The 16923-nt window shown below is 58.1% G+C and overlaps 1 protein-coding gene across 1 annotated transcript in view; it reads right to left on the minus strand.

Annotated features, from left to right (window-relative positions):
* Positions 1-6046, minus strand: part of GRM4 (glutamate metabotropic receptor 4) — a 44354-nt gene extending 38308 nt beyond the window's left edge. The window contains exon 1 of the mRNA XM_034069849.1: positions 5965-6046. The gene's annotated coding sequence lies outside the window, so the exon portion shown is untranslated. The remainder of the gene's footprint in view (positions 1-5964) is intronic.
* Positions 6047-16923: the final 10877 nt, after the last annotated feature.

A 16923-nucleotide genomic window follows, 5' to 3' on the forward strand; every position in this document is an offset into this window, starting at 1 on the left:
CCTCTCACCATCCTCCTGCAACCCCTTGTGCCATCACTTTGTCTCTTCTGCTTTCACCACTGAGACACTGAGACAGGATGCTGCCACAGTCTGAGCCCCAGATCACTGCGTTACAGCCCTTTGTCCATCTCCCCATGCCACAGAGCTGCCCCTGCCCAACCAGCACAGCCCTGCCTCAGTTTCCCCTTTCTCTAGGAAAGGCTCTCCTGTGCAGCTCATCCCTGCTCTTTCCAAGCAGTCACTGATGGATGCAGCGAGGGCAGCACATGATTAATGCAAGGCACCAAAAAGCAGAGAGCCAAGCAGGCAAATGCATTCCCCAGGCAGGACGGGCTGCAACAGCAAGACCAAAGAAACAGCTTGAATGCAGCTCAGCTCAACTGCAGAGCTCAGTATCTGAGCCTATGCCTGCCGGGTCCGATTCTCATCCAGCCCCATGGGTGCTGCCCACAAGAGCCGGCTGTGCTGAGCCCCTTTACACCAAGGAGGAGATTCCCAGCTCTGCAAGGCAAGGAGGGCCCTTGCCTCAACTCACCCCCATAAATTATGCACATCCCTGCCCGTTGGAGCCACTTGAAGGCCCATCTCCAAAGCGTTTCTGACAGCCAGGGCTTTTAAGCAGCCAGAATTACCCAGTGCCGAGCTCTGCTTCAAAAGCAGGAGCTCGGGAGTGCTGCAGCACAATAACCACCCTCCCCAACCTGCCCCACCGCTGGGAGAGCCCCACACACACATGGATGGGGGCCAAGGATCAACCCCCTGCGTTGTCCCCCTCCTCTGCAAGAGCCACCCCGTGATCACCAGCTCCTGCCATAGACTGGAAGCGGGTCAGGCTCTGCCTGTGGGGAGGAGGCAGATGATGGGGAGACCCCAAGATGCTCAAGCACCACAGCCTCGCACCAGCCCCAAACAGGTCGTTTCCCACTGTCACCCCTGGAGCTGCAACATCTCTGCCCAGCGGGGAGGGTGCGATGGTCACCACATGGACCCGCTCCTAGGAAAGTCCTCTGAGCCCACAGCAGAGCTGGCAGTGCCCCCAGAGCCCACAGCCTCTCCCTTTCTTCTTTTAAGCCTTCTCCTCTGTGTTGTCTCCCCTTTGATCATATAATCTGAACGAACCGAAGGTAAAAATATCACGGCAGGCAAGAAGAAAGCGCAAATAATGGGGAGGGGAGGAGGAGCTGGTTTGAATCCCTCACTGAATCATTAGGGGAGATGCAGCCTGAATTACCTGACAAGCCTGGGCTGCAAATGGCCTGAGGCCCCTCAGGAAGGGGCAGGAGATGAGCATCCCCTTCCCTCCCCCCCACATCCCTTCACCCTCCTGCCACAAGCATCCTCACAGACACAACCTGAATCTTGGTCCCACCTGCGCTGGGGATGCAGCCAGTGAGTCCTGAGGCTGGTCCTGCACATCTGGAAGGAGATGCACATCTGGATGGAGACACCTGCCTACAGCAGGTGATCATGGAGCAGGGAACAGCAGGGAACATGCTACAGGCAGTGAGGGGCCAGAGGCACCCTCCTGCCCCATCTGCACAGCCCCAGGGGAGCACCACTGCAACAAGTCAGGTGCAGGCACACATTCCAAGGTGGTAATAATGGAGTGGGATAAACGCTCACTTATCACAGCACCAAAGGAAGGAGCAATGCTGCTTCCTCCCACTTCCCACATGCATGTCATCAGTGAGGAACAAGTTTTTCCATCACCCTCTTCCCAGCCATCCCACAGCTGGATCTGCAATCTGAAAGTGGTGCAGGAATTAATCAAACAGAGCAGATCTCCAGACCCTGGGTATGGGATGTTGCCCAAGCCCAATTGATCTGATGATCTAACGGGGTTACTGCAGAGCCAGGAGGGCCACAGGCAGTGCTCCTGGACTGTGCCTCTGGCCTGTGGGTCCCCAGCACCTCAGGACACAGGACCAGTCCTGCTCGGTGTCATCCTGTTCCCCTCTAGTGGTGGCCATGCCAACAAGCCACCGCCAGCACCAGCATCGCCATGCACCAAGGCCCCTGGATTGGGAGAGGTCAAAGGCTCAGCTGGGCAAGAGAAATCAAACACTGATCCAACCTGCACTGCACTGAGCTCCTGCTGCAAAACCATTTGCAGTGCCCAGAGGCAGGCACCGGACATCCCAGGCTTCACCTCTGCAGTTCCTTCCCATCCTCCTTCCATGCATCCCTGTGAGCTCTGCACTGGTGCCCACAGGGCTGCAGCAAGGCACAGCCTGGGCTCACCATGTCCCACAGTGCTCACAGGCACTGGGATGCAGCCCCCGGGCACACGGCCCCAGAGCTCTGGAGCCAAGGCAAGTACCCAGGAGGTGCAGCTGGAGCATCCCCAGCCTGGTGCTGCCACAGCCCTGGGAACAAACAGCCCACAGAGACCCCCAGGTCACACCGACCCATCCCCAGCACCCAGTCCTGGGGGCAGAGCCCATCATGGGTGCACAGCACAGGGGTCTCTTTGCTGACACCCCCACACACACACAAAGCAGGGATTTCGCAGCAACGAAAAAGCTCCTTCGGGGGAGGGAGAAATAAATAAATAAGGAAGGAAACGGCCCATTTCTCTCCACCCCCAGTCAAAACCAAGTCATTTTACTGCCATTAGCTCCGTGGAGCCGGTGCCGCTGCAGGCAGGCGAGTTCACGTCTCATGTGCCATCAACCCAAGCGCTGGCTAAGCGCTAATCATCGGCTTTATCACCGCGGCTTTATCACCGCCCGCCGGCAGCGGTTACCGCATCCCAGCCAGGGCTTATCACACGGTGGCCCAAGCATCCCACCCCTCTCCGCGCAGACCCTGCTCCCATGGACCACAGAGCTCTGCCTGCAGCAGGACCGGGCTCCTTCAGTTGCACCAGGACCTGTTGGGTCCCAGCTCAAAGCGAGGGCTCTCACTGGTTTTATGTTGAGCCCATCCAGTTGCACTGGGCTTGTTAACCCAGGCAAAGGCTGAGCCGGTGACGGGATCCAGAAGATGCAGGAACAAGCAGCCAAGAGGCTGCACCCAGCACTCCCAGTCCCCATAAGCTCACCACCACGGAGACCTCCCAGCCCAGCGCCGGCGCTGGGAAGGCTGTGCCGGATTGTGCCACGTTGCCACGGACTCGGAGGCAGCTCTTTGAAAATCAAGGCCGTTTCTTTCCCCACCTGCAATTCCTTCGGCAAGCGGGGCCAGCCGGCACCAGCACAATAGCCCAATTACCGCACACTTGCTCTTCCCCCCCCCCCCCCCCCCCCCCCCCCCCCCTCGACGCGATTCCAGGGAAGTTTGTTTTGGCTCCTGGGTTGTTTTTTCATTGCAAAAGCGCTATGAAATACAGCAGAATTCTGACACGCAGAGAGGGGACACCGGTTAAGTTCTCTCTACAGGCAAAACCTTCAGTATTCAGGTCAAGTACCCAGCGTTCGCTTGGAGGAAAAGCAAGGCCATGGCTCAGCAGGCAACGGTGAGCACAGACCCCAGCTTCCACCACCAAAACCCACCAAACATGCTCCAAGACACAGCCTCTTCCCCCAGGAACCCCTCAATCGATGCTGAAACGGTATCGCAGTGCTTGCATAAGCCCAAGACCATCACCAGGGTGCTGACTCGACCTCTCTGCAAGCAGGTCCTGCCAGCACCCAGATCACAGCCCCACAGTGGGGAAGCTGCGTGTCACCAGCCTCCTCTCTGCCCCTGAGCATCCTCCAAAGGATGCTGAAAACCAAAGAAAAAGCTCCCATCAGAGCCAAGGAATATCCATCATGCAATATATATATATACATATATAAAATATCCTTAACTGCAAGCAAGCTCCCTCCTTTCCCTTCCCTCCCTGCTGCCAAGCAGGCCAGAGCTAATCCCTCACTATGAAGGATCAGACGGAGCGGTGTGGAGGAGGCGAGCAGGATCCGGCCACGAAGCAAGCAGCGATGGCAGTGGCTCACCTTGCGGGAGGCAGTGCAGGGTCTCTGCCAGCAGCCAAGGCACAGAGCTCCAGGTGGGAGCAGCCGCAGGGAGGGAGGGAAGGAGCCAGGGCTCATCCCCACTCCTGCCATGTGCAGCAAAATCCCACTGTTAATTTTTGATCACCTTCCGCAAACTGGGACGATGCTGGCTCGGAGGGAGAGCGCAGCCTCATTGCCGGTCCCCAGCGGTGCCCACGGCACAGCGCTTCTGCTCCCATCACACCTACACCAGCACGAGCGCCTGCCCATAACCAGCCCAATGGGAAGTGCCCAACGGGGGCAGACACCCCTGTCCTGAGCCTGGCTTTGTGCAGCGGGAAACTGGTGCACTAAACACGAAGCCCAAGAGGAAGAGACAGTGCCCGCAGTGGGTGCGAAAGCCAGGGCGGGCGGCAGGAGCAGGTTTGCATATGTTATAATTAGGACCTGCCACATCTCCAAGCCGTTGCCTTTCTGGGAAGAGCTGGAAGGGGGTGGCTGAGCTGACAAATCCATCCTCCTCCTGCCTGATGCCAAAGTTGAAGCACGTGATGCTCTTTTTTGGGGAGCCAGCAAGCTCCTCCGCAGGGTGATGCTGGCCCCTGGGATGTGGGACCAGGCCACGGCTGCACCCAAGCTTTGGTTCCTGCTGTAAAATCCCATTGAAGCTTCCCCCTGACACCCCTGGGTGCAGCTCAGCACCCCCAGCCCAGCACCTGCTGCCCTCCCCAAAACGAGCTTGCCTGTGACCCCCAGCCAGGGGCAGCTGGAGCACACAGCTGCCTGTGGGGAGCTGGAATCCTTGGCAAAGACAGACCCACTCATGCCACAGCCCTGCACTGCATCCCCAGGAATGGGGATGACCAGGGTGGCCAAATGCAGCCAGGATCTCCGCACATCCCATCGGACGCAGCTCCCAGCTCAGGGAGGAGGGTCTCACTCCAGCTTACAGGGAGCAAAGGAAATCCAGCTCTTTTTTGTGTGCTTTGGCAGTTTTCTTGGCATCTTTCCGAGCTCCTGACTGCATTCAACAGATCGGCTCCGTTCACTCCCTCCCCAAGGCCCTACCGGTGAGCTCCTCGGGTCACCGGAGCCATCCCCCCTCCAAGCCCCAGGTCAGCCGCAGCAGCCGTGTCAGTGACTCACTCCGCAGCCTCTGTCGCAGCCGGGCTCTCCCTTCAAACATAGAGCACAACAGCCGGGCTGGCAGAGCACGGCAAACTCATCACAGCGGGAGGAGGAGGAGGAGGAGGAGGAAGGGCTCTGCCCCAGCAGGCGGTGGGAGAGTTCTCCGTTTTTTTCCCACGGCCGCCAACTTCCCCGGCAGCTCCCGGAGCCTCACGGATCCGGCTCCCGAAGAGCATCGGGGAGCGCTGACGGGAGGAAAACGGACCCTGGAGCCCGTGTCCGCGCACAGCGGGACCGGGGCTGCCCCCGCGGGGCCCTCCAGCTCCGCGGAAAGGTCTCACCCCCCAGAGCCCCTCCAAGCTCAAAGGGGCAGCCCCTCCCCACTGACCTGGGCAAAGCCCCAGCTCTCTGCCCCTGCAATGGGCTCTGCGGGCCCCGGCCGCTGCGGCGAGACGAGGGCAGGCACCCGCCGGCGGCTCAGCCACAGCCACCGGTGCCTCCTGCCCCAAACCCCTTCCCATCCCCGTTCAGCTCCCCCCCTCCTCGAACCCATAGATACCTCTGGGGACAAGCTTAGGGATTGGAGCAGGGTCTGTGCCCTCCCACGGCGGGGCTCGGCGAGGAGCAGCCCCACGGCCACGAGTAGGAAAGGGGGGGAGCCGCGGGGAGGTAGGGGGCACCCGGCTGGGAGAGGGGGGGGAAAGGACGGGCTTGGGGGTTGCCGGGGGCTCCATGCGGCAGCCGCGGCTGCGCAGCCCCCCCCGGAATAAGAATAGGGAAAGGCGGAATATTTGCTGGAGCGTTGCGGGAATGGGGGGGCCCGAACCCCACCGGGAAGGGGGGGGGGGGGGGGGAACCGGACATCCCAGGGGAGCTCCGCGCCCCCCCCCGCACTCACCCGCGGGCAGCCCGAAGTTGTCGGCGCCGCCGCCCCCGTCTCCTCCCGGTGCCGGTGCCCGGTGCCCGGTGCCACGCTCGGTGTCCGGCCCCGGGGGGCGCGGGCAGCCCGGGGGGGACCCTGCGGCATGCGGGGGGGGGGGCAGCCGCGGCCCCCAGCCCCGGCCCGGGGAGCCGAGCCAGCCGCAGCCGGCCGGGACCCGCCGCGCTCCGCGCTCCGCAGCCGCGGCGAGGAGGAGGAGGAGGAGGAGGAAGAGGAGGGGGAGGAGGGCCGGGGCCGGGGAAGTTTTGCATGAAGAGGCGCTGGGGAGCCCGCCGCCCGCTCTGCCAGCCTCTTAAAGCACCAGCGCACCGCGGAGGGGGGGTGCGGGGGACCCTCCGCACCCGCACCCGGCTTCCGGCGCGGGGAGGGGTCTGCAGCCCCTCAAATCCCCCTCCGCAGGGCACAAAGGGCTGCAAAAGCCCTGGCCGATGGGGATGGGGATGGACCTGGACCTGGCTCTGGCTCTTCTCGTGCCCTGCTACCCCCAGCGTCCCTCCACTCCTGGGCTTTGCATCGAGATGTATTTTGCTTGTACATGTCCTTCTATCCCTGCCCATCGCCTGCAGCCACCATCGCGGCCGTGAGCACAGCAGCAGGACTGCCCGAGTCCAGGCCCTCCAGACCCTGGGGTGATAAACAGCTTCTCGCAGGTCACAGCCTCCAGTTTCAGCATCTGCAGGAGCACAGGCCCACAGCAGCTGCCGCAGGTGCAAACACACCAACCTTTGCCAGGGCCTGTCATCCCCAAATTCCCCTCCCCACAGTGGGAGCAGCTCCCCAAGGCAATGACAAGGGACTCTTCACCCTAAGCCGTTGCCCTTCTCTTCAGCCTCCCATAAAGTGATGCCAACATCCCACTCTGAACACGCACTCATGGAGCACAACTCATGCATCACCTCCTTTCCCCACCAAATCACCCCCCAGACTCAGGCAGCTCCAAGGAGCCCATGGTGGTGTGTCAATTCATTAATCCAGAGCAAACACAGCCCTCTCGTAATGGCCATTGACACATTAACTGCTCCAGTCCATCACGGGAATGAATGCAAGAGAATCGGTCACGGGAGTAATTAGGGGTCACACTCTCAGCACCCAGCCCATAGGGACCCCGGTCCCTGCACACAAAGGGAGGATCTGGCTGCAGGGAGAGCTCTGTGCACTTACACCTGCCCTTCCAAGCACCAAAAAGCAAAGCACAGGCTTTCAAATACACTTTTCCAGCCTCATCTTCCCAAAGAATTGATTTGTGTTGCTTGCTTGGAATAGTGCAATTCCTGGTGCGGGATCAGCCAGGTCCCAGGCAGGAAGGGTGCTGCAGCAGGTGGCTGGTTGCTGGCAGCCCTGGTACTCAAGTTGTGTTTAGGAAGCTGGAGACTATCTGGTTTTCCAGAAGCACTCAGGAGTGCCCAGCTCCCAACACAGCTCCCTGGCAGAGCCTTTGAAGGAGCTACGTGCTCCCCAGCAAGGCGCACTCACCTGAAGAGCTGGCCAGCCGCCCTCCTGCCATTAAAACAAGTGGCAATATTCCCATGGATTCAGATGCTCACAGGATCATGGCAGAGCGCTGTCTCCTGCAGACAGACCGAGCTGTGGCAATGATTTCATTTACAGCAAGGGCCAGAGCGGGCCTCGCTGTCATCCTGCTCTGGTGCAGGGGAGTGCAGCCCTGGGAGGGGGACAGCCCCATCCAGACCCCCAGTTGCACACAGTGTGCAACCCTCATCCAGGCCAGGAATGGGAGCAAAAGGATGTTGGTGCTGTGGGGAGGGGACACAAGGATGGGTGATGGTGACAGCCAAGCTCTCAGCTGCAAGTTATCCCACCAGGAGCAGTCCCAGGGCCCCAGGGCAGCAGCTTTCACCCAGTGTCTGCCTGCCTTGGGGGGTCCATGGCTTACTTCCAAAGGGGCAGGCACTGCACAGGGAGCAGAGCAGTGGGTGGCAGGGTCTGAACATCAAGAAGCCCCATTGTCCCCACCACAGGCAGCAGCTGAAACACTGCAACAGGGCTGGAAGAGGCCCTGGGACCAAAACAAGGACCCATGTATGGGATCAACTGATGACCCAAGGGTGCTACTTGGACCAGCAGGGCACAGTCAGACAGGAGGGGGGTCTGCACCCATCAGTGCCCAGAGCCACTGGGAGGAGAGGAGCCTGTGCCACTGCTTCATGCCCCAAAGATCCTCAGGTCACGCACAAGCCAGGGCTGAGGGGGCTCCAGCCACCATGGGATAAACTGGGCAACAAATCCCTTTGCCAAAAGCAGCTCTCAGAGGCACCCTAAGGTCAAGAGCTCTGCTCCAGGTCAGGTGAAGCCTTGAGCTCACAGGGGATTTCAAAGACCTGTGCTCTGCCTGCAGGGAGAAATGAGGGCATCCCAATCACAGCCTGGGGTCTGGCAGCACAGGGCAAGGCTGTGCCTGCTCTGGTTTGCTCAGGTCCTGAAGAACAGTTGGGGTGAGGTGTGTGGGCATCACCTTCATTGCTCCAGCAGCCTGCTTGCTTGGAGAGGCTTGGTGCTCACTGGCTGCAATAGCAAATAACCACTATGCAGCCCCCCCACCCAGTCTTGTGAACCACAGTCTCAGGGATGTGGGGGATGCTCTTGCTACCATGCAGCATCTTGTCTTTTCCAAACCTCATGGACCCCTTCTCACACCCCTCTCGCTGCCATCAGCCAGAAGCCAAAATATCATCACAGCACTTGTGTCACCATCAAGAGCATCAAAACCCAACTAACATATGGAAACCCAGCTCAGGACAATGCTGCTGAGCTTCCCCCAGTGGCTGAGCAGGATGGGTAGAGACCAAGAGGAGATACCCAGAGATACCATGAAGCAGCCCATGCACAGGGTTAATGGGTTTACCCCATGAGCAGATCAGCAAAGGTCACTGATGCTGCAGCTGGGCACACGGGTCAAGAGATGGTCACATACTTCAGGAGAGCTCAATACTGTCAGCAAATGGATGCAGCATTGTCTTCCGCAGGATCAATACAGCTTCATCAGCCTCAAGAGAAGGAACTGAACAAGTCACTGCCTATGCCAGGTTTGGGGGTGTGCACCCCAAGCCAATTCCCAGCTCCATGTTCAACTCCATCCAGGGCTTTCAGGGTGCTCCAACCTCTCCAAGGTCCCCATCAGTATTTCCCAAGCCTCCAGGGCTGGCGGGCCCCACCAGGATCCAGTCCATGGAGCCAGGCACCGCTTTGGCCATACAGCATCCAGCTTCCCACTGCCCGGGCCCCATTCCAACAAGGAATGGTCACTGTGTCCACTGCTAAAGCCACTTCCAGGCAGATTTGCCATTTTTAATTCATTGTTTGTTTTTAATACAGGAAAACATGAAACCACATCTCATGGACTGGACATTGCAGCTCTGTTCTGCAGAAGGACCTTGAATAATTTATAACCAAGTCACCACCTTTATCTTCATGGATCACAGAGTGGGATGCATTGCCAGCACCTGTAGTTGCCTTGGGTGTGGATTTAATTCCCTCTTGGATAAGAGGGTGGGGAAAATGAATCTTTAATTCAAAGTGAAATATTAATGGAGCTGTAATGAGGTGCAATATCCACACAATTAAAAAGCTGGAGTCCCAGGAAGAGCTATTTTCATGTGTATTTAAAACAAAGGAAGTTTGCAGGGGAAGAGGGAAAGGGGCTGGGAATGTTTCCCTGGTTTATCTGGGGGGGAAAACATGGGCTCTGGCTGGTCAATGCCTCCTGCCCAGTGCTCAGTGAGGGAGGAAACAAAAACCTGCTTTGCAAGAGAAGAGAAAAGGATCTAAGAGGGGAAAAGAAGGGAAGAGGAACACATTGACACTTGTCATGTTCCCTGGGGGCTTTTATGTCAACAGAGGGAAGGTTTTCAGTGATGTCAGGCGGAGAAGAGCCTTAAGCAAGAGGATGGGGAGCAGGGAAAGCCTCTGCTGGAAGCTTGCAGGGTGGTTCAGGATGGTTATTGAGCAGGGTGACCCGGCTCAGCCCCCCCCACTGCTGGGTACCAGCAGAAATTGCATGAGCTGCTTGCAAAAGCCATTGAGTTATCCTGCACTGGGCAATTAGAGCCAGGGATGGGAGTTACTGAAGGGATCAACACAACTGCAAAACAAAACCAAGCAGTGAAATAATTCATCTTGCCCTCAAAAGGTACCTAAATAGCAGGCCCGAGGGAGAGAAACCACCAGAACCCAGCCTTTGATTTCCTTCTGAAAGAAAGAGACTCCTACACACAAACAGTGCATGAATATGGGTGATGGATACAGACATTTCAGAGAGCAAAAATGGTACCGAGAGCACTCGCATTGGATCAACATTCACACAGCGAGTCCATGTTTCTCGAGGGGTGAGGATAATGGGATGCCGAATGTCAGACCATTTAAAATACATGTAAAACTCATTATAGACTTCATGACTAACTGGGTTTTGATGGAAAGAGTTGCATTTAGAAATGCAGTGGGGGGGAAGCCCATGGGGGCTTGCAGGGAGGAATTTGCAATGAAAGAGGGATGATTTGGCTGCAGGCTGTGAGTGATGACAACTCCTCCTCAGGAGGAAGGCTGCTGTGGCCATGCCAGCTCCCCAGCAGCCCCCTACTCACCCCTCACCAACACCGAGAGCTCCTAAGCCTCACCAGTGGCTCCCCTGCATCCTGGAGTCCTGCTGAGCACCCACATCCTATTGATGCGGGACCTCCAGAAGAACCCCAACTGAGTCCAAGCAGCAGGACCAAGGGGATCAACTTCCCCCTCCCCACAACACCGAGGGGATGGAGCAAGCATGGCTGTTTTGTGGCAATGCCCATCCCGGCCAGACCTCCTCCAGCTGCCACATAGGAGCCTCTTGGCGAGGGTTGATTGCACTCCCCTGCCTGAAGACTCCCCTTTGTACCTCACTGCCTCCGTGTTTCCCGAGGACAAAGGCCTCCTGCCTCCCTACCACTGCTCTGAGCTCCGAGTCAGGCAGCACCAGAGCTCTTCTCCTCGACAACACTTCCACCTATCGGCAAGAGTGACAGCAAGGAGAAGCCCATGGCACCCGCATGGCACCCTGAGCAGCTCCCTCACATCCAAGCTGCCGACACCAGGACCTGGTGCCATGAAAATCACAGTTATTTTACCCACGACCAGTGTGGGATGCGCTGGGACATCTCCAGACAGAGCGTGTCAGAGTTGTCCATAAACACACACACACACACACCCCATTTTGACAAGACACATCCATTTCCTCCCCTTCCTACAGGGATGTGTGGCTGAGCAAGATGCCAGAGGCAGAGAAAACTGGAAATGGACCCAAGTCGCTCCCCCCTTCCCAAGAGAGCTGATGGATGAAGGGGAAGAGGGAGGAGGGCAGGTTTCTTGTCCCAGAAGCATCCCTCTGCAGCAGGATCCGGCCCCGGAATGAAACATCATTGATGCTTCTCTAGCTAAGGCCAAGCAGCAGTGAACACCCTGCAGCACCTTACAGCCCTGAAACCCTTTACACAGTCCTTAAAAACCAAGCAGCTGTGGCTGATTCCATGATTCTGGAGGAGCTGCTCCATGTCAGAGCATGGGCTCACATGGGGCAGGTTCAGGGATGAGCAGCGAGAGGCTGCTTTGGGCAGGAGATGACTTCCAGGGGAGTTTCACAAGGAAAAGGGGCAGACTGCTCTGTCTGCACTTCCAGTTGGATGGAGGAGAGGTTTTGCTACCTGCAGGGATCATTGGCAGCTGGAAATGCTTTCTTTAATAGTAAACTAAAGGATTAAAATGGAGGAAAAGGAAGGAGAAAGCACATTTGGTGGTAAAATTAACACAGCACATACTCCCTCTGCACCAACAAGAGCATCAGAGCTTTGTCTATTAACTAACCCCCTCCTCTTTCCTGACCAGCCATGCTCAGGATGCAGGACACGGGCAGGGGACCCAAGAGCAGCACATCAATTCCACATTGCCAGCTCCCAGCCAGGAACAGCCATGAGCCTCAGGGAGAGACCAGCACTGGAAAACGGCAGGATGCTGGATGAGCCCAGCATCAAGCACTGGCATTTACAACACCAGCCAGGCATGAGGGCACATAGGAGATGAGGAAAGCAAGGAGGGCATGGAACAGGCCAGAGAGGCTGCATCACTTTGCTTCTCCCCACAGGTGCCTGGGGAAGCTGCAGGACCCCTCTCAAAAGCCTCCAAGCCAGCACCTGAAGGTGCTCACCCCCAAAACTGCCCCATTCACTCCACGGGCACCAACCTCCTCTGCTAGAAGCAAAATGCCCCAAATTGGGATGGATTTGCACCAAGGGCTCCTCCAGCAAGGTCTGCCTGCTGCTGCAGTGGGGGGCAAGGGGCAGAGCTCCCTCCCCACCCTGGTAAAGGGATGCTGAGCAAGTGAAGCCTCATGGTACCAGGGCAGCCTCCCCCATGGAGCCGACCCCATCACAACAACACCCGTCTTCTCCTCCCAACTTTTCCATAATTCATGCAACAACCTCCTGGAAGAAATATCTTCCTTGGGCATAAAATATTCATGGGCTCATACTTTGCAAGGAAACACTGCCTTCCTTGGAGTGCGACCAAGCAGCCGGGGCTGGCACGGATTTGCCTTTGCAGGAGTAATTATGTTCCTCATCAACTGGATGCTGCAAGAAGAGGGGCTGCACTAGGAAAGATCCCCCCATCTGATACCAGCATGCAGCCTCCATGCAAGAAAGAGGCTTTTGAAAGGGGCATTAAAGGGCCTGGGAAGAGGTGGAATGGATCCTGCACCATAAAATTGCATCCCAAGAGATTCCCCATGCTCATGGCTGCATCACTTTTGCACCAGCAAAGCCACCCCAGAAGGGACCAACTCCCCCAGCATCACCCCAGATCGAATCCAGCTCCATCCCAGTCACGTCCATCTCCTCTCACTCCTACATGCAGCTGAAAGTGCCTGTAAGTACAAACACGCCTGTAAATACACACCTTACCAAACCCCTTCCTGCTCACAGCTTGGATGCTGGACAATTAATGAGGAGCTCCTTCATATTTCATTCCACTTGCAAAGCTCAGCAGAGGGCCCTGGCCCCATTTGCCTGCTCAATATTCAAACCCTTTATTGGCAGCATTACTTTTGCTTGCTTTTTCTCTTTGCCACCACTGGCACCCAGATGTGCTCAGCAGCCACCAAGCACCAAACCCCTGGGGCAAGTGGGGCTGGGGACATCCCTCTGGTCACTGGTACATGGGGACACCCACACTGACACAGAGCCCCTAGCACAGTGACAGGAGGTTCCTTGAACCCCTGCTCAGGGACTGGCCGGGCAAGAAGCAGCACTCACATCTTGCCCAGTGCAACCATGCTATAATAAAGCATGGCCCAGATGTCACAGCTCCTACACCATGAGCCTGATAAAAATAAGTAGGCAAAGCATCTAAAACATCACCCAAACCCAAACTTCTGCCACCAACCTGCCTGCAGCAGCCAAACCTCATCATGCCAGGGCAGCACAGCTCCCTGCATCCCACTGAGGGGATGCACTGGCTATAGCAAGGGAAGGTCCAACAAAGCCCCCACCCCCTGGGACAAGGGGAAGAGGGGGTGACAAAGGCAGGTGCATTCCTCAGCTCCAAGGGGGCTTGGTTCTGGAGAGGAGAGAGCACCCAGAGCAAGGGATGGGGTTTCCATGGGGCTCAGCAAGGTGGAATGGTTTGTACTGAGCAAGGATCTAAAGGGAGCAGCGATGAAGGGGTCCCAAAAGAGCAGTGCCAGCCCCACAGGCTCCCGCATACCGCAGCCCACACCAGTGCTCGGGTCCCACGTTTCGACTCAGCATCTCACATCTCCAGGCTTCCAGTGCCTTCCTGTGGCCGCCGTCCTCACTGCAGCCATGCGGTGGGATGGATCCAGCCGTGCTGGGCTCCCTTCAGGCCAGGAGGGAAAGGGAGAAAAGTATTTGAGGCAATTCACTGTCCTAACACCCCCTTCACACATGGCTATGGTGAGGACTGTCCTCTCCTGCCCCACATGTAAAGGGTGTTGCATAGCATGCGCAGAACCCAGCTCCCACCACCCTCATTTTAGATGGTGCCAGACAAATCATGTCCTCAGCACCTTCCCCAGGAGCCTCCCCATAACCTTCAGGAAAATCCCCCTCTCCAGCCAATGCATCCCAAGCACTTTCCCCAAGCTTGCTGTGGAGCAGGCACCCATTAAATACATGCTTTTGTTTAGTGGCGATGATGGGGATGCTGGCCTGGGTTAGAGGTGTTCTCCCTACACAGGGACCCTGGGGCCTCTCATCAGGAATGGGAACACTGCTCCGAGTCACACCAAGCCGCTCCCCAGCCTGAGTTGTCGTGATGCTCCATAGAGAGATGCACACGCGCCTCTTCAGCTCCAGCACCTACATAGAGCATCAGTTGCTAAGTGAGCAATTAATCAGGCCCCGGAGCTGGCTGGGAAGGCAGGCACAGCCTCACAAACTCCCACCGAGCTGTTCTAGTGATGGATGCAAGGGACCAGAGCACATGAGAAGCTTCCTGCCCACTGCAAGGCAGTCATGAAGGCATGTGGCAGCCCCAGCCCAGGCAGAGGCCACAGTGTTCCTCCCGCTGCAGGTGTGGGGGCAGGAGGATACAATGCTCAGCTCCATGGTGGCTTCCAGCCTTGGGGATCACCCCCCAGCCCCTCACCCCTGCTCTCCATGCTCTGCTCCTCTCCCAGCATGTCCATGCCATTTGAAAGCTGACCTGCAGCATCACCAGGCAGCACTCCAGCCAGGCGCCATGAAACCGGAGCCGGGAGCGATCAGTGACCACCCGGCCCATTACAGCCCTAATCCTCTGGCCAGGCTGGATATCACAGCATCCCCATGGACAGACAGCCACAGAGCAGTGTTCCCTGCTAGGGACAAACACGCTGCGGTCCCCGGGGGACAAAGCAAGCAGTTTGTAGAGAGCTAAGCCCTGGAGTCAGGCCACCAGCATCCCCTGCACATCCATCCTGTCCTCAGGGGATCAAGCAAGCCCCTATGGGGACTGCCATATGCAGGCTGGGAGAAGCAGGGGCAATTTGAGTCCTGGCCAGGGTTACCTCATCCCCACCCCAGAACCACCCTGCACCCCAAAGAAGGAGGCTAAGACTCACCATGGGGCCATGCCTGCAGGCAGGAGGGAGGCACAAACCTCAGCAGCACAGAAACTACCCAGGGCTGGCTCCTGCCCACTCTGCTTTTGAGGAGCAGGGACCAGCCCCACTTCACACCTCGTGGGCTCCCAGCTGGGCTCAATCCAGCGCTCCCGCAGCTCCAGCCCCACACTGGGAGCAGCTGACCCGACCGGAGGCTTGGGATGAGCACCAGGACACACCTGCCCCTTCCCAGCCCCTCGCGTGCCTCAGTTTCCCCTCACTGCCTCACAGGTCCCCCCTCAACCCCACCGCTCCAGGGGGATGCTCCCTTTGCTTCCTATGCTACCAAACACAGCCCGGGGGGGCTCCGCACCCCACGGGGGAGCACGGACGGTGTGAAAAGGCTTTGCCCCCCCCGTCCAAGCCCGCCCCGCTGCAGGAGGCCGCTCCCCGTTAGGTGGCAGCAGGGACCGCGATGCCGCAGCCGCTCCTGCCGCCGCCCGCCCCATCAAAGGAGGTTTTAACCCCCCCCCGGCACCCGCAGCAGAGAGCGGGGCTGTCCCGGCCCCCTCTGTCACAGCGCAGCTTGCTTGGTCCCCGTCACCTCCGTGTCCCCTCCCAACCTCCGGTCCCTGCCTCTGTGGCCACCCCCGGAGCTGAGTCACCCGTGACCGGCACCTGAGTCACGGCGGTGGAGGGAAAGTCCCTCTGTCCTCGAGGCTTTTCCAACCGGAGCTGAGTAAAAGGGAAAGTGTCAAAGGATTTGGCTGGAAAAGTGTTTTCTTGGAGCCCCGACAAGGAGCAGCCTCTCCGCACATCCCCTTTGCCACAGTGAACTCGGGTTACCGGCAGCAAGCACAGCCCGGAGCAAACAAGTACACGGTGCCTGTGTCCGTACACCCGCATGGGGGGCAATGCCAGGAGCACCCCTCCAAAGGGAAACAGGGACACGACGCGGGGCACCAGAGGTACCAAGAGATGCGGCTGAGAGCGTCCCCTGCGGTGCTGCCCTGAGCTCAGGACATGCTCCTGCACAACTGGGAATGGTCTTTGCACGTAGAGCAGTGGAGCTACCGGCAGCCCAGGGAGCTGGGGTGCTCCTTACCCATCACATGAGGCCTGCAGAGACTCCAGGGGCCAGAGTCCTGGACTGGGAAAGGCAGGAAAACCACGTCCCCTGTTCCTTGCACCGTCTGTCCCACATCCCCCTGTACCACAGGTCCTCCAGCTTCCTACAACCCCCTTACTCATCCCCCAACCCCTTGCACCATGTGTCCCCCTTCCCTTGCAACGCCTCCCTCCACGCTGCCCCTGCCGCCTGGCTGGGATGCTGCAGCCACCAGCAGCCTCTCTGCTGCCCTGTCCTGATGTGCCAATCACAGTAAAATAGCTTGACTTTAAAAGAAATCAGACTCCGAGTGAGTCAGACCCAAGTCCTCAGGTTATGGCCCCTTTGCATTGTCCTCCACCACGTCCCCCATTAATGATTTACAGAGGTTTCTGCCTGGAAGCTCTCTTCTTACCCCTCTTTGTTAGCCCCAGCACATGGCAGGCTGGGTGAGAGCTGCAGAGGGAAAAGGGGCTCCAGGGAGCACCCACAGGTATTTATTCACTCTCTGGCATGTACCCAGAGAGCAATGGTGGGGCTAAAGCTAAAGATGAGGAGCCCCGAGGTGAAGAAGATTCCAAATCCCCCAGCATGGGCTGGGCGCATTCATGGACGCAGGGGTTGGCACACGGCTCCGTCCCTGGTGGTGCCCTGATTTATGCCATTCCTTTCTATCGGTGCCTGCAGCGGCCCCCCCCGCAGCAGCCCCAGGTCTTTGTGCTCC

This window comes from Melopsittacus undulatus, chromosome 16, assembly GCF_012275295.1.
Source record: "Melopsittacus undulatus isolate bMelUnd1 chromosome 16, bMelUnd1.mat.Z, whole genome shotgun sequence".
Lineage (NCBI taxonomy): Eukaryota > Metazoa > Chordata > Aves > Psittaciformes > Psittaculidae > Melopsittacus > Melopsittacus undulatus.